The 24,982-nt window shown below is 45.3% G+C and overlaps 1 protein-coding gene across 1 annotated transcript in view; it reads right to left on the reverse strand.

Moving 5' to 3' along the window:
- The window catches only part of LOC144728795 (muscarinic acetylcholine receptor M3-like), a 57,215-nt gene extending 32,919 nt beyond the window's left edge, over window positions 1-24,296 (reverse strand). The window contains exon 1 of the mRNA XM_078608454.1: window positions 23,929-24,296. The gene's annotated coding sequence lies outside the window, so the exon portion shown is untranslated. The remainder of the gene's footprint in view (window positions 1-23,928) is intronic.
- Window positions 24,297-24,982: the final 686 nt, after the last annotated feature.

Below are 24,982 nucleotides of genomic sequence, written 5' to 3' on the forward strand. Positions count from 1 at the left end.
TACTGAAATATAAATCAGTACTGCACTTCGCAAATACTGAACTATTAATCAGTACTGCACTTCGCCAATACTGGAATATAATTCAGTACTGCACTCTGCAAATACAGTTACGTTTTTAAAGTATGTATATATGCTTAAAAACACAGTTGTGTCTTATTTAAACACGTGCTACAATAAATGGTACGATTCTTTTGGGATTTGATACATTTGTGAGTTGTCACACCTTCACAGATGTGCCTGGAAAATAATAGTGTAATATAGCAGTGGTATGCGCACAAGGCTACAGCGATGCCTTCATAAATTGCCACTGCACTGGGACAAAGGCACTGAGAGAGAAATAAACCAAGCCCACACCCCCCCCCCCCCCATACTTCCAAAGCTTATGACTTCTCCGTGAATTTCTGCTCTGATGCGGATCACACCCGAAGTTAAAGTAATACATCTGCGTTTGCATATACAGGGTGGACCATACGTAATTACCTGATTTGAAATCGCGGTATTTGGTGTTAAATTATTTTCTGAAAAAAAAATGTTTTTGCAGAAATAAAGTAGACGTCTGGGAGTTTATGATGAAGCGGTAGACACTTCTACGGCGTGCAAGAATAGTTGAAATTTATCTCAGAATCAACTGTTCAATTATTTGAACACGGAGATACTCTTGCAGATATTCTGAGACCCAAACGGCTCCAACCGCGCACCGTATTCGGGCGTTGATTTCCCGATTTCGGGAATCGGGACCCACGGTGCATGAAAAGCGTCGTGTTGACCGACCTCTAAGTGGTCGGTCCCCGACTTTTATTGAGCAAAAGGAAGGGGAGATTGTCAACGTAATGGAAAATGTCGTTGAGAGAGCACGGATTTGTCAACGCAACGCATGGAGATTCGATAATTATATCGAATCTCCATGCATTAAAGACTGTTCTATATTTTAGAGTTCGTGTTTTTATTTCATTTTTCAAAAGATAAAGGCAAAATAAATTACCGGTAGTTAGTTACTTATGGCCCAACCTGTATATTAGTCTCCTGTCGTGTTAAAACTGTTCATTTTTACTGTCTAATGTATGTACTTTATAACATAGTAACTCATGGCCACTACACGTTAAAAGAGGTCTCATTCGCTGAATGATGAGTGCAGAACAACATCTTATTCGATAGAACAGCGGGTTGCGTTGTACAACCCACCTCTGTCCACCCTGCCGTATAAATTGGTCCACCTTAGTCGATTGGCAGGCCATGTGTTTGGTGGGGTCAAGTGTGGGTACTTCGACATCTTCCAGGATGTTTGGCCAGTGTGGAAGAGGAGGTCAATTACCCCACAGAGGGTCTCTCTGCAGCTCCCTCTTGTGGAGGGCCTAATGCCAGCAGTGACATGGGCCACTAATCACCAGGTTGCACCGGCAATTTCCTCCAAGAGTAACCAATATCTGTATGTAATCTTTATCAGTAGTTCAAGTTCATTTATTAGGTATAGACCTGTGAGCCATTCGGCTCTTGAATCGGGTGCAACCGAAACAAAAAAAAAACATGAACAAAAAACATCTTAAAGTGAATCAGAACAAGCATCTGACTAATTTAAGTGGCTTTGCTGATTTTATTTTAATGAGCACACCAAGCTCATTGCAGCAACTGTGAATGCTTTTTTCTTCTTCCCGTTTGCGTGCCACTATTTGTACTTTTACTGGGTGTGCCTTTAAATGTATTAATGTGAAATATTGTGCCAAGGGCTTTTTTGGCCACTCACTTGGCACGTGTGGAGGCATCGCCCCATGACATCAGTTGAGCACCCTGCACTGTGTGGTATGGACCTCTGGGTGGTTCAAGCCAGGATTCTTCACCATAATAAATTTTGCTCAAATTCAAAAGTGGTAAGCAGCACATCGCCACTTACCATCATCAGCCATGATCAATTCACTGCTGGATGGAGGCTTCCCCTAGCCGTTGGCACTTCTCACAGCTGTGCGGAGCAACAATCCACGTGGCTCCTGCACAACAGCTGATTTTTAAAGCTCCATCTCCTTGGTGGATGTCCTATTATAGACTGCATTTTGTTCCTCGCCTGCCACTCGTGTCGTTTCTCTTGGCCATCTGCCGTCATTCCTTCTAGCGACGTGTCCCAGCCAAGCCCACTCGCTCTTATGAACAGTTCGAATCGTGTCTTTAACCGGCGCACGCTCTCTAATCCGCGTCCTCTCCTTTCTGTATCTCATTATAATTCCAAGCACGCATCTCTCCACGCTTCTCGATGCACTTAAAAAAAAAGAGCGAGGGAACAGCATATATCTACGTACAACAGAAACACCGCAATGTTGATGCCGATGATGATTCAACTACTTGAATAACACTTTAACCTCTAAGAAAAAAATGTTCATAATTGCCTTGGCATTTATATAACAATCATATTTGACAGCATTGTGTCAATCCACTCTTCCATGAATGCCTCGCCATCCTATGGAAATTCTCCCTTCACATCTGCATTTATAAATTCAGTACTTCATATATATTCATGCTGGTGAGGCCAGGTTGGTGAAAGTGGTGCCCCAGACAATTTCAATATCACTCACCACTTAGCCATATCACTAGCCATGGCAGGGAATCAAACTCAGATGACTGGGTCCAAAGCGCAGTCTGCGCACCAATGCACCACTGCTCCACCATTGTTAATTGCTAATTAGCACTGCGATCGTTATGACCCAGCCTCACGGGCTCGTCAGTAGAGCAAGCGGCTCGCATTCGGAAGGCTGCGAGTTCAAATCCTGGTTGGTTGTTGACGCAGCCCATTATCCCTCTGGGGTCGATAAAATGATTAACACTTTGCGGGGGAATCAACAGCGGCTGTCGTGTGAGAAGACTCATCCTCACCATGGGAATGTGCAAATCCCGACTCTTGCGCAGGGCCGTATAGCACGAGTTGAGCACTCCCTCAGGAAATCATTTGACGTTTGACTGAAATTATTAATTGCATTACTCGTCGTTATTTTTCACCAACGTTTCTTGAAGGAAAAAAAAACTACGGGGGATTATGGTTGAGGATAATAGAGGATCGCAGTCCGTGCGGACCTCTATTTATTTCCAGTTGAGAGTACATTGAGGCTCTGTGTTGACACGGGTCACATAGGGCAGGTACAAACATAATACAGGAATTAAAATGTAAAATATCATGCACAAGCCATTAAATTAAATGCAAATCCAATAAACTAGTAATACATCGCAAATTCAACACTCGGCAATGAATGACGACACGCAACTAGACGAGCTAAAAGAACGATGATCAAAAGCCCGAGCGCTCAACATTCTTCTGAGAAAAATGCTTTTTGCCGCCGCGTTTTATTTATTTCCGCTTTGTCGTTAGTCGCCTTCGTCGCCATTGTTGTTTAACCTCCAGTTGAAGTGCAGATAATTTGACGAGGGTCAGGGCACCGCGTGCAACCAGCCAAGGTGCACGTGGGGGCACTACCCTGAGCGCAGAGCACCAGGGGTTCGCCTTCACAGTCAAGGTCACGAAGCGAGGCTCCCTCCTTCGCTTTCACACACACACACACGGCCAAGTCAGGCACCGGCAGAGGCGCGTAGATGAGATCGAGTACTAATTGGATCACTGGTTTATTTCAGCGATTCTTTTTTTTTGTTTAATGGAGAAGGGCGGCAGCTTGTAAGTCAAGGAGAGGGGAAAAAAATACCGTGAAATTTGTAACTAATTTAAGGGGTGACACGTGGGGAGGGATAATCGTGAAGGGTTGTGTTTCTCTCTCTTTCTCTCTCCTTTATTTCTGCACTTTTCTGAACGATAGCCGGGGCCACCCATCCAAAAGTCCAGGCCAATATTTACATGTCGTGGCGTCGATGTACAAAGTAGTCATTGCATGTCCACTCAATGAACAAACAAATATAAATAAATGCTTGATGGATAACACTTTCAGATAAATGTTTGCAGGCCAAGTGGTATTGCTTGACGTTTTGTTAAATATGTATTTACCATCCATAAAGCCTTTTCTTCTTGAATTTCGTATTAATTTCTAAGTTGTCATTGATAGCTGAACAATGTCAATGGCTTCTGCATGTACTTTGATAATTACGACTAAAACCGTCTAATTGAGGCGTCACTTATACGAAAAAAAATCTCTCCGGCAGTTTGCGATGTGTAATATTGAAAGAGCCACTCAAATGAAAACGTAATCTGTTGCGAGACATTATATGTTGCTTTTTGTTGTTTTGTTGTGAAATAAGAGGTTACCGTCGCAAAGGACGTGGTGTGCATAGGATGGACACACCAAGGTTACCGAGATTGCGAATTGGAGTGATGCCCATGAGGTTAAGTGACCAGCATCAAGGCCTGCGAGACATTGAGTGGGCTACTAAGAGAACAGATCGTCAATGTTGGCTGTCAGCTTCCCAACGCCCGCAGAATTCTAACAGAAGGAAGGAATCGATGGCTATGTGTGCTAGCATCGACAGCATTGGCAATGATAACCTCTTGACCTTAATTTTTGTTCCGTTCATCCAAAAATCATATCCCACGTGCCATCAATTGGCATTCCTTTGGAGGTACAGATGGCCGTAGTCATGCGTTCCACACACTCCATTTACCACGGATGCCCACTGGTCAGAACAGGCGCTGGACGAGACACTCATATTAGCAACTGCCTGCTATTACAACTGGAAGTGGCTGTGTTTGACAGCACATCCTGTACCCCATCTCTAACGTATTACGGATGAGGGAAGGAATCCCAATGAAATGGAATTGAAGCAAATCCAGCACGGCCATGAACAATGCACCCATTGGTATGGCTTTTTTGACAACAAAATGTGTAGGAAATAAAAGAAAACTCACTTGTGTTGCATATGAGACGCGAAGGTCGATTTTTTTTTAAAGGATCAAAGATCACAACTATTCTGTTTGTGTATTTTTATTGCAGTGGTTTTTTTACCGTAATGGTGTACCCCCTCGGCAATGCTTTCATCAAACATAGGCGCCTCGTATAAACTAATCATGACTGTGAGCTTGAACGCTGTTTTTTTTGTATTGTTGTTTTTAAATCAATGATTAATGTGCTTTGAGGCAAGAGGGAAGCAGAGGTTAAGTGTGTAGAGTTGTCGGTATACGTTTATGAGTTTGTTGATTTTGCAGTGCACACGTCACGCCTTCAAATGACCAAATTCCGTTTTTGCATATCAGTCCGTTCTTTTAATTATGTTTCAGCAATGTTTTTTTTGCTGGATTCGTCGATGAAGATGTCATGCATAAAGACACATGCCTCTTGTGGAAATCCACACGCAAGGATTGTTTGGCAAGATGAGAAGTCATGCAGACAGTATTGCACTTTTGGCCAGGAACATACAACAAATTCCAAAAGGCAGAGGCGCAGCCCTGCAATTGCTTGCTCACACCACTGCTGTGTCAAAGTTAGTGTCCACTCGAGAGAACGCTGTAGAGCCTCTCTCGAGTGTATTTTAGCCTACTCCTCCACACCGGCTGGACGTCTTGAAAGAAGTTTCGACTCTCCTTCTTCTTGGTTATTTCGGTAAAGTCACGTAGAATGGAAATAATAAAATAATAAAAATAAAACATAATAAAATAATTCTCACGACGTTTCGGCCACAACGCAAGCAGCTGTCCTCAGGTGGAGAACAGGTCTGTCGAGAAGACAGAGTCTGAATGACTCTGTTTTCGACTACCCACAATTTCCCCCACCACGTGCTGCCTGATGATCGACGTACTGTGGTGGACCCAATCCATGCTGCTGGGTGGGCAGAGATCGAGGAGGATTTAATAAACGTGCCCAATTGTTTCAACCTCTGTGCCTGGAGAATGAACAGGCGACGCTTTGTATTGCGAATACTGTATAACCATTATACCGCGGCGAAAGCAGCAGCAGCAGCAGCAGTATCCTGGGAGCAAAATGCTGCCGCATGCAAAATATTGATTGGGGAGAAAGAGCAAAGACAGAAGAAGACGCTGCAGGATCCATGGGTAATAGGGTGACAATTAGCCGATCATTCTCTTCGCATTGGCAATCACCTTCTGTCAGTCCCTCCGTGAACCCACTGAGACATCTGGCTTGTCATTTTATATTATTAAAAAAGAGTAACACGAGTGTGAGTGGACAGAGCCTTGCTTTGAAATGATTGATATGATTGCTCAAAGTCAAACATTCAGAGCGCGTGTAATGTTTTTTGGTAGGTGTTGCGCGAGCATTGTTTCCAACCACTGCTCGGCCACTGTTCGCTTGTCTTTGACGCTGTGTGCAGAGAACAGCCAAGTTGCAATGCCAACGTTGATGATGATGGTGATTGGGTCTCATCATCGCTATTGGTGATTCCCAATCCCCTGCTGAATGAAAACCTCTCAATAACCACTGCTCCTTGTCTTCGTGTGAACACAAACTATAATTCATCAGTCCGTATCCCATTTTGTCTCGCTGTCATGGATTCTATTCTCCTGCCTGATATTCCATCCCTCGCTGTATATCCATCGCCTGTCACCTGTCCTCGTGATGCATTGTGCCTGTGTCACGTCCTTTATCCTAATGGCGAATGCCATGTCTCAAACGATTATTTTTTGGTTTATCTAGCAGCTTTCGCGTCTGCCCTTGTTGCCTTCGAGTTAGTTACGGCACTCAACTCCCCATTTAATCATACGGCCATGAGCGCGGACGTGCAATTGTCTCTTCGACTGCTTTGTGTCTAATTTTGAAAGAGGTTCATGTGACTCACTGGTCATCCTGACCACGTGACAGCGTGTGACACTGCTGGTAATCTATTATAGATGGGAATTAGAATATGAATTAAAATGTATTATTAACAGACCTCACTTACTTTGAGAACAAAATCCAATTAAGCTCTTGCATACCGAAAAGTGCGGTGCTTTCGAAAATGTTCCGAGTGTATTGAGCTATTTGCTACTCACGTTAATCTTGATATTTCATGCAAAAAAATGTGCTAACAGCTAACTATCTTCTATATTGGAGACTTTTAGTGCCATTGAAATATATACTTTTAAGAAGCGAATATCAAAAGAATTATTCATTTACAGCACATTGTTTCTTTCATCGAACTATTATATTAAAATATATAGTTTGAGTATTCATTTATATTTTACATGTATCTGTGGATGTAATTTTAAATAATATATGTATGGGCTTTAAAGGTGTTCAAGTCAGTATGGAATTACATTTTTATCCAGACTAATCTGAATGCTAATATTTTCATTTTTGGATGAGAATTAGGCCGAGAAATTGTGAAACCCTGCTTAGGAATAAAACAAAAACCACGTTGATCATCTATTCACGGTGGCTGATTCGATCTCGTGACTGAAATGAAAACACCATACCTTGCCGCTTAAATAATTTGCCACAAATGGACTTGAATAATACCGACAATCAAACGGACCTGTGGCCGATGATCGGTGGATGTAAATATCCTTGGATTCTGCTTTCATTATTGATTTTTTTTCTCTCATTATTTTCGTGTCACGATAATAATAATAAAAAAAAATCACACAATTCCGTGCGCGTGTGTCGTGGGCAGATGTTCTCACGAAGCGGCTTTGTTCAAATTATGTTCGGATGTGCTTCTTCCCCACCCCCCCTCCCAAAAAAAATCCTAAATGAGGGCAGCCCACACATACACCCACAACAGCGATAGCCATCACTGACCTGTGCTCTGACCTACACACACAGTACAAGTGCACACCGTAAACACCAATTGAAGAAAAACGGCAATGTCAGAAGGAATGGCGGGGGCCGGGAAGTGATGGGGTAGGGGGGGTTAGTGGTGGGGGGAGTTGACAGATGAGAGAGGGAATGCAAGGACATCTTTGTCAGGAAAGCCCAATGGAGCCATACTCTCTATATATTTTATGTGGGGGTTTCTCCAATCGATAATATTAAAGGTCGTTAGATAAGCTAAATAATTACGGTGATGAATTGGTATGGACGTGGATCGTTATTTGATTGAGAATGCCATGGGCGCGTTTAATTTTGTGCTAAATAGCAGGAGCTGATCATCAGTCATGTATTCATTTTGTTTTTATAGTAAACGAATCTCTGAACGAAGTGATGTTTAAACATTACACCCCGAGCTGTAAATGGTCCGATAGTGGCATTGTCTTTGTGCTGTTTGCTTTTGGACGTCCTCTGGCTGTCTCTGGTGTAGGCCAATCAGTTTCAAAGACAATGCCATATCTTATCGGAGCATATTTGTTTGCATTTTCACCACAAGTACTCTGTGTGCGGTTAATGCAGACTTGATTCCTTGCAAAAGGTTTCTATTTGGTGTTTGAACATCTTAACACCTGTTTTATTGCCAGATAATGTAAAACCTATTAATATTTTTCATACTTTTATATGGTACAATGTGTTTTGTGTAGAATACACAAGTGTGCATACATTAGAGAGCTTAACCCAGAAATGTATATTTCATTAGTGCCCGGCGTTTTGGGGTCTATATATATAGCTTTGGGGAAAAAAGTGTTTCTGCTATAATAGTTTCATTATTTAAAATATATATATATATAATAAACAGTTGCAGAGGAGCCAGTTGAGGTGGTTCGCCACCTGGTAAGGATGCCCCCCGATAGACTCCCTCTGGAACTCTACCAGGCAGCAGCAGCAGCACGTCCCACTGGGCGAAGACCCCGGGGCCGGCTCAGGACACGCTGGCGGTGGGACGATGTCGCTTGGCTGGCCTGGGAACACCTGGGAATTCACCAGGAAAGAGTATGTGTGTAATAAAAGACTCTCAGGCGATGTTGTTCTCCGTGTCCTTTATTGGGTTCTTGCTCGCACCCCGCGATGTCTCCGCTCGGACCCGCACCTTCTCCGCCTCGTGCCTCCACACGTTGTCTGAGTCCTCCGCTCTCTCTCTCTCTTTGCAGACACCCTGCTGCTCCGTGTGCTCCCACACACTCTGCAGACACCCCCGCTGCCCCACGAACACCGCTGGCCGACGGTGCCGTGACTCCAGCCTCGTGGCAATCGCGCCACTCCTCGCCAGCACTCCGCGTGGCCTCTCCCTTCTCTATTCTGTCTCCACTCCCGATCCCCTTCCGGTTCTCCCCTTATATCCTCCCCCTCACGTGACCCTGACTCCTCCTCACGTGACCCTGACTCCGCCCACACTCACGTGACCCTGTCCTTGCTCGCATTACATGTGTATAGTGCATAGTAGTGTAGTTTGTAGTGTGGTGTGTAGTGTAGTGTATGGTAGTGTAGCGTATAGTAGTGTAGTGTATAGTTTGTAGTGTATAGTAGTGTAGTTTGTAGTGTAGTGTATAGTGTAGTGTATAGTAGTGTAGTGTATAGTAGTGTAGTGTATAGTGTAGTGTGTAGTAGTGTAGTGTATGGTAGTGTGGTGTATAGTAGTGTAGTGTATAGTGGTGTAGTGTATAGTGTAGTGTATAGTAGTGTATAGTGTAGTGTATAGTAGTGTAGTGTATGGTAGTGTAGTGTATAATGGTGTAGTGTATAGTGGTGTGGTGTATAGTAGTGTAGTGTACTAGTGTATAGTATGGTAGTGCTGGAGTCCGTCGCCAGGGAGAGGGAGGTCTGGACCGCCATACTCAACACGCTGTCGCCGCGACCCTCACGATGACAAGCGGATTGAGCAACAAGCGAATGAACGAAGAGTTACACATTTATTTTTCTGTTGCCAAGCTGAAAAGAAACGTGTTTCCTGTTGCCTAGCATTCTCGCGAGACAGAGCCTCGAGTCTCGAGCCCATACACCGTCTGCATAAAATAATGATTTTGTTTATCAATAAGTGTAAGTTAATAAACATTGGGTGGAACACGAACAATCCTTCAACAATGTACAACTTTCCCCTAGACTAGTCAATGTGCCTCGTCTTAAACTCCCAAAAGGCAAGATTGGCTGCCAATCTTCGCACTCCTTTTGTTTTTGCCAAAGCTTTTCAGAGCCCAGAATAGCGAATCGGGTCTGCTGCTTTGCAAACAGGCCACACGGCAATGTGGTATTTTAACATTGATGTCTTTGGGCGTCTGGGTCAAGACCAACAAACTCACTCGCACAAGCGGTGGGGGAGGTGGGGTGAGTTCTGCCGAACGAGTTCTAAGCAATCACCTCCCCCCCTCCTCCCCCTGGGCCATCGTTCAAATCGTGGCTCACAAAATTGCCTCTCTGAGTTCTCTAATGTCTGGATGCAGCAAGAACAGTCTGCGTTAAAAGGATGCTGTTTGACGGGCCGTTTGCACTGCCACCCCCCCCCCCCCTCAAAAAATCAACGAATGACAAGGCACACTCTTGTTTTTTTTACTTTTACTCCGAAACTTTGGGAGACTTTTGGTGTCGGTGTTCAAGTTCACGTGCCACGGCTGATTGGGTGCGGATGCTTGGCCTGAGCTCGCTTTTAAAGAGAGACCGTAACCGAAGATTATTACGTGCGATTTTCTGTAAAAACAAAATTGCATTGCAGGTGCATAAACAAAAGGATACATTCGATGAAAAAATAATAATTCCGAAAGAGGCCGCAATTGCTATTAATTGCCTCTTATCATCGTGCGTTGTATGCTTACAGGCAATACGTGGCTTGCTATGATTAGTCCTTCGCTCCTCAAGAGTCTACTTATCCTGGGCCGGGCACGATGCTAAGTTATGATGATGGCTGTTGTTGTTTAAACAAAACAAAAAACCCCATTAATAAGCCATACGTACTCGTGTAGAAATACACTTCACACGTAATGTTCTCAATGGCATGAAAGGATGAGGATGCTAAGCACGGCCGTGGCTGGAGAGCACATCTGGGTTTGACGCAAACACTGCATCCTGTCTTTTCTCTCTAGCCCAGTGACAAAACACATCTATTCATTCCCATTAAGCACTGTTGTTGTGTATGACGGCCTCGGAGAGTGTCCACTTGTTGTTGCACCGCTGTCCAAAACCCCACCAAACTCCTCTTCTGTCTGTGTGTGCACTCCGCACGCTACGTCCGTCGAATCGTGAAGCAGCCTTCGAGTGTCCCATCCTACTGCCGATGTTGCTCCATCAAAAGCCACCTCGCCCTGTCCACCCAGTCGAGGGAGAGAAAGGCTTCCAGCTCTCATCTCGAGAAAGACTGAACGCTTCAGGAGGTGGATTCCTGTTGTTTATGCAGTCATCTGACAAGAGCTCTTTCATCCCGGCTGGCACGCTCGGCTCCCAGTGAGCTCTCCTCTACAATTTTCTTTAAAAAATATCTGAGCAGAGTATCCTTGTGCATGGAGGGGAAAGGCCAGAACTGAACAAAAACGACTTATACCGCCCCTCTCCGTTCTGGCAGACATGTATGGCTCTAAGGGGACCGCGTCGCCAGAGTCAACGCTGCGCATGAAATGTGCACTTGACCGACACCCAAGGAGGACCCTAATGATCAAGCGCAAATCCCGGAGCACTTTTCTCGGTATAACCGGAGGGCTTTCCGCCACCAATTTTTAGTCTTTGAGCTCTGAACAATGGAGGATGTTGGTGCTCTAGAGTTGACTTAAAAGGTCAAAGATTTCTTAACCTCACCACAACCCCCGTGTTCTCAGAGATGTAATGAATGCATTTTAGTTTAATCATATTTGGCTGTGAACTATGGAGCGACGACTCTCAACATGGGTCTCGTTTTTCTTTCTTGGTGCACTCTCAAACCAACTGTGGTTTGGCTCACGGTGCTTTCTGCGTCACACATTGAATCGCGCTGAAGGCAACTTGGTAGCAACATTTTAGCACATTTGCTAAGACCCCCTTTGCATCAAATGGATCAGACAGAGCACAACGATGCTCGGATTTGTATAAACCCCCGCGCCCCCCCCCCCCCCAGCTCTGCCAAGGTGTCTCTCGGGCATTTTTGTTCCCGAAGATTTTGGATCGCAGCTTGTAACTTCTCTCAAAAGCAATTTTCAAATGCTCCCGTGCGATGCTAAGCACGGTGTCCGATGACTGGCTTCAAACTGACGAAGCCGCACAGCCAGCACGAGCAGCGAAACGTCGGGACGTCGCTTCCAAACAACGCGAGGTGCAGTCCGTTCTCCTACAACGCCGCGCAATATTCGTAACGCGAATTGGAATATGACGCGATGGATGCATTGGAGAACACAATCTTTTAAAACGCGGATGCGAATTGGATATATAACGCGATTGAGTGAACAAAACTAGGTCGCGCGAGTAGGAATACGCGGTTTGTAGCGGCTGCCTCAATGTAGCATCACACAAGGCATCGGGATGCTGCTGGATCATTCTAGATGCTACCCACACGCCCTCAGCCTTGGTTCAGCCTGCATACCCATCCCACGTGTTATCGCAGATACCCGCCGGAGAGCTATAGAGCACAACCTCGAAAACACAAGCAGCAGTATCAGTGTGGTGTGCATTTAAAGTGTTGACCCTGAGCTGACACAAACAGATGTATTCGGAGACGACCGAATCGTTTCGACATCGGTTGCAAACCCCGCCGATGCAGTGGCTCACTCCGCGAAGCCTCCACCCCCCCCACTCCCAACGTGTGACCTCCGCTGTATGAGTGGCGTGTCGCATTGACGCAGCTTTCGCCAGAAGCAGCGTTGCCGTGCGAGCTGCCTTGCCTGCCGCTCATCCATCCGTCCACGCGTATTTCCTCCTCGGATCGAAACGACGGGTTAATTGCACAAAAACGTTCGTATTTCAGGTCATGGGCTCGATGCTGTATGCGTGGAGTTTGCGTGTCTCTCTCGCCCTGGTCGTGTGGTGTATTCTCCCGAGCCAATACGGGTTTTCCCCTCCACATTTAGAAACGTGTGGCTGCGATAAATCCCCACGTGATGAGCCACTTCGCTGAGCTATCATTTGTGGCCTGGTCGCTACTGAAAAAGAGCTATGCATAGCTATATAACAGACACAGTTCAAGGTCACGGATCATGCAACCTGATAACTGACGTACAGATAGATATGTGAAAAGGATAGGTACGTGAACATCTACAGAAAACCATAGGTACAACATGCACACACACTGCTCCGGGCGCGGGCACTTGTTCACGGGAGGGGATATGCAATGGTCGGATGCGCGGCGTCCCCTCCTGTATGTACACACATGGGTCATCAAACCTTACATACAACCCGCAATGGATGGACAGCTCGTCGTATATGTTACATACAAAGACAAATATCCCCCGTATCGCCTTTAACAGACAGTTGGTGAAAGTGCTGTTAGCGAGCATCACTATGCATGGGGGGGGGGGGGGGTGGTGGTCAGCACCACACCCGGCCGCCTTTGTCTCCCGAATGCTGATGTTTACACTACACCAGGTACTCATTAAAGGCTGAGTTGACTTAGGGGATGCCCCGGACAGGTTCAGATGTTCGTTGTTGGCCGTGAGCGGGAATTGAACTCGGGTCTCCCGGGTTCGTTACGCAGTGCGCTAACCACTGTGCCACTGCTCCCCCCTTTGACATACATACACACACGTGACATACATACATACACGTGCATTGGCCAGGGATCCGCATTCCAACTGAAGGCTGCAACTCAGAGCCCCGTAACTCACAGCTCTCAGCAGCACAAAAGTGCTGCGAGATGACAACTGACAGCGGCTCGGCAGTTTTTCCCAAAGAGTTCTTCCCAAGCTCCTGAATTAAAGCGCAGCATTCCCTGTTTGCTGCTCCGGGCAGGGGAATGTTCGTCATTGTTGTCCTTGGCGGTTGTGGCACGGGAAACGGGAAAGACATTTGGCTACCGTGTGGAGTGGTCTGCGCATTGCGCTGCCATTCTCACCAGTAGCTATGTCGTGCCACCCTCTGCCGCACAGTTGTATCCACTTGCGTTGGACTTCCTTTGCACCGTACGTAGCCAACCGTGCTAATCGGAGGTGCGGGGAAAAGACAGCAAACTAAAGGCAAACAGCAGTTGTAAAGACGCTGGTTTTCAATCTATATTTCAAAGTGGAATAGCTCCAGTGGCTTCATAATGTCGGAAGGAAGAGCGTTCCAGACGGCCGCAGAAGCGCATCTGAAAGCGCGCGTGGGCGGTGAGCGTCTTTGTTCGATGGTTCGACAAAGATGCTGCGAGGATGACGGAGTCGTTCGTTTATGGCAAGCACTTTGTGTGCAATGAGTGCGACCTCGTCATGTGTTCATTCAGCAATACAATCAGCTCGTGCCCTGCTCACATGCATCTCGCAGCGCAACAACTTATCCATACGATGTATGTATTTTAAAATTGGCTATAACTACATCACGCGGGACGCGCCGGGTCTCGTCAGATGTCAGAAGCTAAGCACGGCTGAGAATGGATCGTGCTTGGATGGGCGACGGCCGCAAACATCTGGTCCGTTGTAGACAGCTGTGGGGCCAACGTGATACAGGAATATAAGGATCATTGTGGCGGCCTTCTGTGCCAGCATGTCTATGCCCCCCGCCCCCCTTCACAGCCCGCAGCGACCAGCACGGTGAAGTGTGGTGAAATAACCTCCACGATCCATCAGGCGTGTGGAGGCCCTCATCCAGCAAAGGATTGACAAAGGGCTGTAGGTGTACATTTTGAAAGTGATTTGTTTATATAGATATTCTTCTTCTAAGCCAATAGTCCCATTGATCCTCAGATTGTGCATCGCTCACTGTCCTCACGGTCTCGAGGCGACACACTCGGGGTGAGGACGGTGCTTTTGTAATTGCGACACCTAAACTATGGAATTCATTGTACTTTGATACACTTATAAATTCTCAAATCTCGACTAAAAACGTATCTGTTTAAAATGGCTCTTTCTCTTTAGTTATTTGCAAACGTCTTTCTCACTTATAAAGAACAGGGTTTCCCCCTTTTTTTCTGGCAACAAAACTGAAACCTTTTTACAAGGGATCATGTCTGCATTAACCACAATACATGTGGTCAGAGTGCAAACAAAAAACACACTCTGATAATATATGCATTGTCCTTGAAACTGGTCGGTCCACACCAGAGACAGCTTTCTTTTGAGCCTCGTCTCAAACGATGCTAGACCGTTTCTCACTTCTTCTTCCCTTGTTTGATGTTAAACTATTTCCACATTTCCATGCACAGCGCGCTGAGAATGATTGTTTCAGGGTGCTTAATGATTTTTAATTATTAGTAGTAATAGTATTGTTCCATGGGGTGGGCTGATGGATTCTTCTTTCTCCGTGTGCTTCTGTGCTGTGCCTCCCCTCCACCGCTCTCATATCTCAGGTCCACAATATCCTTCTCTCTCCCCCCTCGGTCTCGCTCTACTCTTGAAATATATATATATTTTTTTAATTTTGAAATGACAATATGTTAGCACTGATAGTTATTTGAAAACATTGTTTCCGATGCTAAATGAGATTGAAGATGAAGGACCTCAAGAGGCAGATGTTGTTATTGTTGTCGAAACCATGAGGCATCCTCACCAAATGGTGTGCAGAGGCATCGACAGATTTTCACACGAAACATTTGGCGGATGAGAAACATTTTCCGACACGTGAATGGGCCTTCATATGCATGGGAATACCCTCGTGCAGATGCAGCGAGGCGCATGTAGGTGACAGCACAGCCAGGAAGATGCTGACCCATATGTGTGTGGCGTTTGAATCATATCATTTGCTATGCATGGATTTATTTTTCCAAGCACTTTGATGTATGCCTACACACAACATGTTTAATGCATATTCAATCGGTCAAACACCTCAAGATTCAGCAAGGCCGTCCGAGTATAAATATACAAACGGCAAAGTTGCTAAAGGCGCAGTCCCTGCAATTGCCTTCTCACGCCACTGCTGGAGGAAGGGCCTCCGTTAGAAGGCGCTCTGGAGAGCCCCGCTAGAGGGTAGTTTGCCTACTCGTCCATGCTGGCCAGACGTCTAGGAAAGGGTGGGATTACTCAGACTCTACCTCACCACACGCGAGCTGCCGATCGACTCACGATGATGCACCCATTCACGCTGCTGGTGGACAGCGGCGGAGGCATTGAGGAGATCTCGCCGGGGAAATCGAACCGGTGACCTCTGGGGTGTCCAGTGCGCCAACCATTATACCGTTGCGGTATATACATGAACATAATATATAGATTATATTCGTGAATATTTTCAGGACGTAACTTTGGTTTCATATATAGGGGACAGCAAAACAAGTGAAACTGCCGTCACATCCCATTGCACTGCACCACACGGATTAGGTACAACGGTCTCACGTGGGCAATGCAAACGTATAACGGGCTAAGTGTCTGGAAGTTTGTCCTCTTTGAAACATGTGCCGTCTCTTTACCAGTCCCTGGAGAGGGATGAGCAAGGCTGACACAGCAACATCAAATACCTTCAAAACAATTTTCACTGCTCAACAGCTTATCTGGCATCACAGTGCAACAAGGCAAGACATTTCACGATATCAATTTAGATTTTTTTTTAGTTTTGTTCAGCATGTGCCAATGAAAGCCCCTTTTCAAAAAGGAAAAAAAAATCCCTCGGGAATGAAACTCCCTTGGAAGTGTGATCACACAGTCACAGTCATGTTGATCACTTGTTCCAAGTAAAGTGCCGTTACCCCTTTTTATCGTAGTCTCTTTAGTAAAGGTCTGCATTTTCAAATGGATTTATTTAAAATACTTAATCCATTTGACATAATAATGTAAATGCCGCTGTCTGATCAACGTTTCCGAATAGCTCCTGCATTTATCAAAACGGAGCCGTTACATGGTGATGTGCATTTGTTAAATAACGTTACGGCTTTGTGGTTGATCTCATGTGAGGTCCCGTCTAGAGGGCATGGCCACAGCGGTTAGCATACTAAGCTATGACCCAGCAACCTCAATCATCTGTTTCCCAGTCACGCCGAACATCGCCAGTGGCCAATGATATCCGTTCCCTTTCGAATCACCTCCCCGCTCTTCTCTCCACCGACTGGCATGGTGAAGTATGGTCGAATAACCCACATGCGAGAGACCAAGTGAGGCGCCCTCCATCCAGCAATAGGCTGACAAACGGCTGTAAAGCATAGTAATAGGTTTTTACCCTTTTAACTGGTACAAAATCTGACACCTTTATACAAGGCATCATGTTTGCAATAACCTCAACACAAGAAGTCAAAATGCAAACAAAAAGAAACAACTCTGATGATGATAATGTATCCACTGTCCTTGAAGTTGATTGGTCCACACCCGAGACAGCTTTCTTTAGAGCCTAGTCTCCATTGGTGTTGGACCAGATGACGCCAAAAGGCGTAAAGCATTTGTTATTTTATAACATGTATCATCATCCAGTGCTTCGACATACTTAGTGCAGAGTTACAATTGAGCACATATTTTACATCGTTCATCAGCAATTGGACATATGATTAAGTATCATCAGCGATTGTCTATACACTGCTGGATGAAGGTCTCCCAACGCCACTCTCCATCCCTCGCAGTCCATCACTGGTGCTTCACATGAGCTGATCTCATCGCTCCATCTTCACAGAAGTCGTCCTCTTGGATGTGTTCCCTCCTTCTGCTGCCATTCCCTCACCAACCTTGCCCACTGGCCATAATTCTGTCCTGCAGCTGTGTCCTGCCCAAGTCCGTTTGCTTTCCAGCAAATTGAGGAATCATGAATTGCAGTGTTGCATGTTGCCTTGAAAAAATGCTTTACGTAGATTATTCTTTTCAGTATTCATTAACTTACCTCATTTTTCATTAACTGTGTATCGTTAATGGTAAGTTCCCAGGCAATGTAACGTAACACAATTAGAGATGAAAAAAACATCTTGATATCCAGCAATTTCATCTTGTGATTTATTTAACTTTATTAATTTTATAGATGCTCACGCTTGGGAGACACTTAATAGCTCATCACATTACTAATTTAAAACAATCTCTCTTTAAAGTCAATCAAATATATTCTAGTTGATATACTCTGCCTGCAGATATGTTCCTTCTCGTGACAAAAATAAATGCCTGGTGTCGTTTATATCTGCGAACTAAACGAGTAGCAGAATTAATACTGGTAGGAACCTCCTGGTTACACCAGCCCACAGGGGATTATTGTGTCCGTCCGTCCGCCGTGCAGGGAGGGGCTGGGTGGGGATGGGCTGGGTAGGGAGGGTGGGGAGGGGCTGGGTGGGGAGGGTAGGGAGGGGCTGGTTACCCCGTGGTACCCTTATAAAACTCAACGTTTAACCTACTCACGCCGGCTTGTGCCCGCCCTCACAGTCGGGCATATTTGCTGAATACACCACGCCGCCGTTGACCCTGCCCATTGACCGAGCAGCCCAACGTTCCTACCAGCTCCCTCCGCAGGACAATGTGTTATATTCCTTGACGGGAGGCCCTTACCCTACGCTCTTTGTTCCCTACCTGTGGTTTGTGGGCCACTGGTGATTCGCAAGGCTGTGGGTAAGTGTTCCACCGAACTGTTGACAGATATTAAGATTATATAATTTGTTTTTTTACGAAACACCGTTCTTTACTGCGCCATTGCGCACCTGTTTAGATTATTCAACACAAAAGTGAGTTCGTCGTTTCCGTGGATTTTTGTATTACCATTTTACTACACATTCGGAGCAGTTTGTTTTAATTGGAGGTGGGGGGGGGAGACAATAGGTTATTGGCACATGGCGGTCCGCCAAAATATTTCGAGGGTTGACTGTGATCATAGTGTGTACAGAATGGTTCGGGACCTCCCAGTCTCTGGTATGGAACTCGGTGTGGTTTTAAGTGAATAAATGAATGGTGCTTTAAAAGTAATCATTAATATTTTTTTTAATTCCCATTAACCCCGGTGTGAGTCTGCTATCTTCTAATTAAAACTTAAAATTGTAAAATAATAAAACTTACATTTTTTACAACTATTATTACACTGTGTAACAAATGTTTTTATTAGTTTTTTTTTCCTGGGTAGTAAGTGTTATTTCCTAATTACCTATGCCTCAAAAGTACAGAAAATGGCTATTATTCCCCACGAACTTTGCTTTTGTGACCAGGACAGTGATATTTTGAAATTTACCTAATTTCCAGAACATTCCAGATAGATTCAGTGCTGAGTAAACTTGGAATAACTTTTAAAACATTCTAGAACTTTCCAGTAATATAAATAGTAGTATAAATACAGGGGCCTTAAGCCCACCAGTTCATTATGGGACCTCCTTTTCCAGTACCAAAATATGAGAAAAGGTTTTCCCCTATTTTCTGGCAACAAAACAGGTGTTAAGATGTTAAAACACCAAACTGAAATCTTTTACAAGGAATCATGTCTGCATTAACCACACTACTTGTGGTCAGAATGCAAACAAAAAACCTACTCTTATAATATATGTATTGTCTTTGAAACTGAAAAGACACAAATTCTCATTGAAAATAGGTGAATTTCAAAATATCACTGTCCTGGTCACAAAAGCAAAGCTTGTGGGGAAAAATATCCATTTTCTATACATTTTAGCCATACACAATTACGAAATAACACTTACTACCCAGGAACAAAAATTGTGTTACATATTGTTATAAAATAATGAAAAATTATCTTAACACGTCATATGTTTGCCTTCTTTCTGCCAACCCCTTTCAGAATTCACGCTGTTGGTGTGCGTCAGACGCCTCCACAAAGGCACGTAAATTCTCACAGCATATTGGAGTGTGCTGCCACAGCAGATGTTTCAATTAACAGGAGGCACATACTGCAGATGCCCCACGAACTTAGAAGGATATATTTTTAGCAATAAACCCAACAGCGCAAGCCACAGTTTTGAACGGGGCTGATGGCCACAAGACGCCAGATAAATTACTCTGCTTATCGTTTGTACCGATGTTATTGCAGAAAGTATTTTAACATTTTGTTGGATGTTGTTCGACTTTTATTGGATTTGTTCCAAGATATATTTTGGAATGCAAATAAATTCTTACCGTAAACTATTGCTAATAATATTCTTACAAAATGCAATGAGCTTCAGGCGAATACATTAAACAAATTAATTTGCAAATATTTATTACTTTCTAGACGCAAAGTGTTTGAATTATTCCATGCACGCTCATGTACACACTTGAAATTACATATGCATACACACACACATAAAGATTCCCTGTACAGGCTGAACAGACTGTAGGGGCAAGTGCTGTTAGCGAGCACCTATGAAGGCCAGAACGGTGCACGAGGGGGTGGGTGGCCAGCACCACGCCCGACCGCCTTTGTCTCCCTAGTGGCGATGTTTACACACCACGCCAGGTACTAATTTGAGGCTGAGTCGACCTAGGGGAGGCCCAGAACCAGTTCTGATAATAGTTACTGGCGTTGGTAGCTGTGAGCAGGAATTGAACTCTGGTCGCTGCTTTTGTAGCGCTAACTGCCACGCCACCGCTTCACACCCAAACACACAGACAAAGTCGTGTACACAGCCTGCTGAAGAAAATGCTGTTAGTGAGAACCTATTAATGAGCTGGCATGGCATGGCACGAGAGAGAATGGTGTGGTCAGGACCACACTCATCTGTTTTGGTTCCCCAGTGCTAATGTTTACTTACCGCAACGTGTACTCATTTAAACCGAAGTTGACATAGGGGTGGGCCAAGGAATAGTTCACATATCACTCACCAATCATGTTAGCCGTGGCAGGGAATTGAACTCGGGTCACTGGCTTCATAAGCAGTAACCCGAGCGTGCTTACCATTGCACAATTGCTTCCCACAATGCACACATGTACATACCTCTACATGCATGTACACACAAACACATATTTAATCAGGCACACATGTTCACACAGTCACACAGGTGATTAAAAAGGCGATTTTTTTTATTAATCAATTTCAATTAATGACATTTGTATTGATTATATTTTGTAATGTATTGTTCACTTACTTTATTAATCCTCCATCTTTGCCTGTGTGCACTTGCGCCAAGACCCTGCTGTTAGCGAGCACCTATTAAGGCTGACAAGCCACATGAAAGGATGGTGTGTCCAGCACCACTCCTGGCCTGCTTTGTGCCCCCAGTGTTTACACGCCACGGCACAGTGCACGAACCATAATGCCGTAAAACCGAAGACAAAGATCACCATGGAGCCAACAGACACTGATCAGGCAAGTGCTGTTTTTGAGCACCTATGAAGGCTGGCACGGCACACATGGGGGCGCGGGTGGCCAGCCTTCTCCCCCGTGGTGATATTTACACACCACACGAGTTATTAAACTACTTGTTTTTTTTACCAGGTAAGGCCCACGGATTTATAGCAGCCAAATACTCTTAGCGCATTTTATTTCGATTTAAAGCTTTCGTGACTGCAGGGATTCATCTTCTTGGTTCTTTCGGTAAAGTCACGTGACTTTACCGAAAGAACCAAGAAGATGACTCTTAGCGCATGTTTCTAAATGTGGAGGGAAAACCCAGAGGAACCGGAAAAATCCAGGTGACCACGGGGAAAACGTGCAAATTTCAAATATACAACAGACGTTAGGGTCTGGATCGAACCCACGATCTCCTGTATACCAGGCGAGGCAGATAACATCTCGCCATCAGGGCACCATATTAATTTAGGTTATCCTAGGGAAGGCCGAGGACCAGTTCAAATATTCATTACTTATCATTGGTGGTCAGCGGGAATCAAACTTGGGTAGCCGGGTTCATAGCGCAGTGCATTAACCACTGCACTATCGCTCCCCATATACACAAACACGCATGCGCGTGCACCCATACTGGGATCATAGAGTCTAACAAGCCTGGAGGAGGGAATACATTTAAAGCACCAGTGAGTCAATGTTTATGTCACGGAGCTTGATGAATTATTTCAAGGTTGACTTGCTTCCATTTGTTTTTTCTCCTATCAGTGTCAAATTAATATAATTTCTCCACTATTTTGCCAAAGTCTCCACAACTGTTTTGAGCCTAGTCTCAAAGTGTTAGACCAGCTATCGCCAAAAGGCGAACAGCACAAAGACAATGAACTATCAGGGGAGAGCAGCTACAATATGAGACCCTTCTTGTATATTAAATATAACAATATGTTTTACCCTTTCTGGCAATAAAACACGTGTCAAGATTTTAAAACACCAAACAGAATCCTTATTCAAGGAAACATAATCTAATTTCATAATAATAATAGTGTATAGAGTCGTGCTCACTTTTATATATACACAACAGTCATAGAAAATTGTTACAAATTCTAACTTTTATGAGCTACTAAAATAGGTACGCCCCTGTTTGGAAATGGAATTCAGATAGCACCGTGGTAATGGTTTATCAGACATTGCTAGCATAGAATCTGTGACTATACTAGCATATGTTCAGAAAAAAAGCCACTGTTTTGAGAGAGAAAAACAGACCTTTTCAAAGTTTGTCCGCCTGGTTCTTTTGGTAAAGTCACGTAGAACGGATATAATGAAATAATAAAAATAAAATAATATATTATTTTATTTTATTATTTCCCTTCTATGTGACTTTACCGAAAGAACCAAGAAGATGAATCCCTGCAGTCACGAAAGCTTTAAATCGAAATTTTCAGAGTTTCTCCGCCTGGTGGAGTTTATATTTTCTTACCGCAAAGATTGAGTAAAGTAAACATGCATCGACAGTATCTTGTCAAGTCAGTCCACTGCTGGATGAAGGTCCACCCACGCCATGTCGATCACGTCGCCAGGGATTAGTTCAGAAATGACTTAACCACTCTGGGATGAAGGCCTCCACATTCCACATCGGTTGTTTGCCCATAATTAGCCGATGTTAGCCATGGCCAGGAGCGGGAATCGGCTCAACGGGTGCGTAGCTCAGTGTTGTAGACCACCGCGCGCCTTAATTTAGCATTTGCCGACTACGTTCCAAATACAATTTAATCTTAGCGTCTTCTTCATCTTCTTCTGGCCCACCCCCTCTTACGTCAATCTAATTTGTTTGCGCTGATCATTGTTGTTGTTGTTATTATTTGCACTTAGTCACATATTCACTTTAAGATGTTTTTTGTTCGTGTTTTTGTTTTTTGTTTGTTGCGGTTGCACCCGATTCAAGAGCTGAAATGGCTCACAGGGCTATACCTAATAAATGAACTTGAAATAAATTAACTTGAACTTGAATTATTCGGCGCCGCAGCCGATCTCAATGTGCGCCCGGACGGGGTATAGCGCACTTTTTTTGTCGGCGTCATGACCACCGCGGTTATCACAATGTAGCCACCGATGTTGGCACGATGGGCCGTTTCCACGGCGATTCCTCGAATATCGGTCCCGTCGCCTGCAATATGAGCTTGCCCCCAGCGGCCAATCCAACGCTCCACCCCCCCCTGCCAGCCTCCTACAAACTCCTTAAAACCACACCATTTCATTACATTCTGGGCAGCCGGAATTACCATCCCTCAAGCGTGACAGCACGTGAACACAATGTACCTAACACACACCGTGTTGCACTTTAGTTTTTAACGCCACCAGCACTGCATTATTAAGCGGTTTAACCGCCCAACTTTTCAATGTTTGACCATTGCAATTGTGCCCTGTGCGTGAGTTTCCCAGCACAGAAAGGTAAAAATCACAGCCCTACAAATGCTTGCTGAATGGTCTCCACTGTATCGTGCTCAAGACAGCTCCTCCGGAGGGTATTTGGCCTACTCTTCCACGCTGTCCAGACATATTGGCAGGGGTGGGGGTACCTACGATTTACCCCACCACACACGACCTTATGCTCGGCTGAGATGGGGAGACATTTAAGATCCCCGCCCATTGTATCCACAGCCACGGCCGGGAGAGAGCGAACCGAGCCGGCGACCTCCACTGCGCTAACCACGACCGCACAGCAGCAACCCTCGCAGGGAGCAGTCGACACCGACGTAGCAGCGTTACGCTTGGACGAGTGAGTGCGTACACAAAATCCGTTCGCACAACCATTCTCTCCACGCGTCAAGTTGCACCCCACTCCGTCGGCAGCGCCTCGATTTCGACTCAATTGAGCCGGCCGCTTCGATTGCTTGCGCACAGCCTCGGCTCGGTGCCAGAAAGCGGCCGGGAAACGAGGGTGAAACCGCGGCACGGCTGTCGACCGAGGAGGCTTACCTCGAGGTGCGTGCGTCGCGCGTCTTCGGAGGGACGGCGGAGGCGACGGGGCCGATATCGGCATGCCGCGAGCGTTGCCTCGCTCGTTACACCCGGTGGCCTTTCGCGGAGGACACAAAACGACAACGCTGTTGGGCGAGTTTGACCCGCCAGAGGTCAGCACCCCAAATGTCTCGGCGCAGGTGGCCCTCCGAACGTCGCGGCGACAGCGCGTAGGGAGTTGGCTCCGAAGGTGCTTCGCAAATCGAACAAAAAAAAAGCGGTGGTGGTTGTTTTTTGTGTGTGGAGTTAATTCTCCTCGGTGAACTTGAATTATTACTCTCTGGCGACCGCGTGTGTACGTGCATGCCACGGCGGCTGGGCTCGGACTACGGGGTGGTGTTTCAGTTGGTTTGATTTTCTCCTCTTTTGAAAAGGGAGGCAGACTTGCGTAGCAAAATCAACAAGGACTCTGACCGGCACGTCGAATGTGCGTGTTTGGCTCACCTTGTTGCTCCATCTCGGGGGGGGGGGGGGGGGGGGGGGTCTTATTTTTAACCAAGTCTGTATTAGGCAAGAATTGCAACATTGTTGAATGAAGGCAGATCGTTTTATGTAAGAAAGCTGAAAAAGAATTACGGATTCAAAAATGAAAATAGAGACAATGAGAAGTCAAACTAGAGAAGGGAGAGAGGGAATACAAATATATAAAGAACAGCCTTATGAGATTAGGAGCGTGCATTTTTGATAATCCTGTCGCACTGTGGGGGAAGGACTTCGCCACCGATGTCCCCGCATGACGTCCAGAAATGCGTACTGATAGCTGTAAATGCTATGGCACGAAGTAAAAAAAATGTGTGTACGCATGGAAAGAGAAAACGAAAACTCCAGCACAAATCGATGTCGTGAATGCAACAGAATTTGAGTCGAGATTTAAGGTTGTGGCACTGCCTCATACTCTCATACATACAGAGGACCCACCCCTTCCACCCCAGTCATGAACACTTTCATAGTGCTCTCCATGCATGTCCGAGGCAGGTAATGCTGTTATTTGAGATAGGATGCAATACAATTT

This window comes from Lampetra planeri, chromosome 30 (assembly GCF_965212315.1).
Source record: "Lampetra planeri chromosome 30, kcLamPlan1.2.h2, whole genome shotgun sequence".
Lineage (NCBI taxonomy): Eukaryota > Metazoa > Chordata > Hyperoartia > Petromyzontiformes > Petromyzontidae > Lampetra > Lampetra planeri.